Genomic DNA, 2,566 nt, shown 5'->3' on the forward strand with positions numbered 1-2,566 from the left:
AATTACTTTTTATCTCATCATATATTTCCTCTGTCGTTACTCAAAATATTTGTTTTCTCATTCAAATGTTAAAAACAAATTGATATGAATGAGAAAATGTCCATAACAGCAGACAACACGCTTTTTTTGTTTTAAAGCTCCTAGGCGTCTGTTGAAATGGAATCTCATTGTTTTCCTATTTATGTCAGAAGAATATAAGGCAGATTGTGTTTCTATTTTCTACTTATATCATCAATACATTGTCATATAAATAAAAAAGGTACTGAGGCAACGGTGTGTATTGCATGAATTTGCATGAACTCAGAAGTTGTAAGTTCATTTATGTCTTCCTCAATGACGTAAATGAATGGTCATGATCCATCAGAATATTATCCAGGTTGTAACCGATTATGTACTTCTTTCGTATAGCCTGCAATACTGTAATAATTGCTTATGTTGCACAAAAATGCATTGTAGCATCCTAAAATGGGGTTCTTAATTACATTTGAATACATTAGAAAAAAATGTTTCCGCTGTATACTAATACAAGTATTTACAAATCATATGTTTTCAGTAAGTACCGACAGTTTTTAAATACTTCAGATGCTGAACTAGAAGAATTTATAGTAAAGATTGTGCGTGTCACAAATAGAGGAATATCAGCTGTTAAAAATGTTACCAGCTCGACTCCAAACTGGAGCTTTGGACAGTCTATGTTTTTTTTTCGCCGACACAGTCATTACCACCATAGCTAAGAGAAAGACAAACATAATAATACCCTTAAGAATCAAGCAATAGGTTTTATTTGTCATTCACATATGTTATAGCTTTGATTAGTCTTTTATATAAAATGCATTTACGTTTTAGTTCATATTGTAATATTTACATGCACCTTTAAGTATTTTATGAAAACAAAAACAAAACTAGCAGGAATGAATACACGGTTTAACACTTAAGTGTAGTGAGCCTTTTAGATTTTGTTTCTTTCCTGTAAACAGTTCTTTTGTTGTCATTTTAGGATATGGTCGCGTTACACTATTGTCGGAAGCTGGAAAGGGTTTCTGTATATTATATGCTATCATCGGAATCCCTCTGACGCTTATAGTGTTTAGTGTTTACAGCAATAGTCAAGCGTCTGACTATACTGACGGTGTGGGTTTTATAATTCATGTTTAGAAAACTATGACATTTGTACAAAGTATTCCATATAAAAGCTTTTTTATTTGTCAATTATAATTATCCCAGTCATAGTTTTCTTCTTCTTTATACCTGCCGCCATTTACGTCACAATAGAACCCGATTGGAACTTTTTAGGCGCCTTTTATAACTGCTTCATCTCTTTGACAACCGTTGGGTTGGGAGATTATATTCCGAGAAACCCTTCAGATCAACCACTTTGCCCTGTACACAGTAGCCACGACATGTAAGTATTCAAATATTTTATCATCATTTGTTGATAGATTCATATCATTTTTGCCGGTTTTTTAAACTTTTAATTATTACAAAATTCTTACCAATATATATATTACAACTGCACAATTGGTCTTTGATTAGTTAATTCTATATTCTTACACATGACGGAAACTTTTTAATACTTTTGTCTCGGTCTCAATTTTGCACATTATTTCTTCTGTAGCCTGTTCAAAATATGCTGTTATTTAATGTCCTTATCTAAAATCAATTGCGTTTCCTTGATACAAGGCTAAGTATTAAATTTACTTTGCCTAGACATTTAAGCTTTCAATCTAATGGTTATGCACTTAGATTTAGTTTTATAAAGCGTCCTCTGCTTAATTATGTACATTCTTGAGTCTAGACATGACTCTTAGAGGAATAACGGTGACAGAATTAATTGCTGTTGGAGCTAAAGAAACGCACAGTTTTAATTTGCCGTTATTGTAACTAAGATAAATAGGTGAAACAGGACGAAATATCACCACTGTCTTGTGATTACACTTGTCTCAAATATTATGGTTGACCTAAGGATTGATTGACAGATACGGTAGATAAATTGACAAATAAAATAATTTTCTCACATTGGATTGTTCTTATGAATTTAAGTTTACCTTTTCATTAGTCTCATGATGATGATGTTGATTCTCGCGGTACTCTACGAGATTCCGGAACTCAATATTGGGTTTCATTTCTATCTGAAAAGCGATAATGGTGAGGACGAGCGAATGCGGTTACAGGCCTCTGCTGCGTCCGGCCAGAAATATTCCAAACAAATTGATGATGAACCAGCACCAGTAACAGAATATCAGGGTATTCCAAGTTTTCCTCGTTCGCAGGCGACTTAACGTACAAAATATTAAGTCACTATAACTGTACTAACTGCCAAATGTAACATAAGCATGTATGGTACAGGTAACTAGCAAATGGGTAACTTTTCGAAACCTATAACAGGACACCAAAAATAAAAAGCCTTTCGAAAGAAAATATTACAGCATTGTCGAGGCATCATGGTCCTTTAATTTGTCATGCGTTGAAAACTCATAACAAAATATCTTTTAAGAAAATAATATACATTACAATGTGAACATATCATCTTCATTTATTTCAAGCAGTGCAAGTCAAACATTATAAC

General features: G+C 32.9%; 1 pseudogene; it reads left to right on the forward strand.

Moving 5' to 3' along the window:
* Positions 1 to 333: 333 nt before the first annotated feature.
* On the forward strand, positions 334 to 2,279 carry LOC132735038 (potassium channel subfamily K member 1-like; annotated as a pseudogene).
* The last annotated feature ends 287 nt before the right edge of the window (positions 2,280 to 2,566 follow it).

The sequence above is a fragment of the Ruditapes philippinarum genome, unplaced genomic scaffold (assembly GCF_026571515.1).
Source record: "Ruditapes philippinarum isolate M1 unplaced genomic scaffold, ASM2657151v2 ctg3423_1_1_1_1, whole genome shotgun sequence".
In the NCBI taxonomy this organism is placed as follows: Eukaryota; Metazoa; Mollusca; class Bivalvia; order Venerida; family Veneridae; genus Ruditapes; species Ruditapes philippinarum.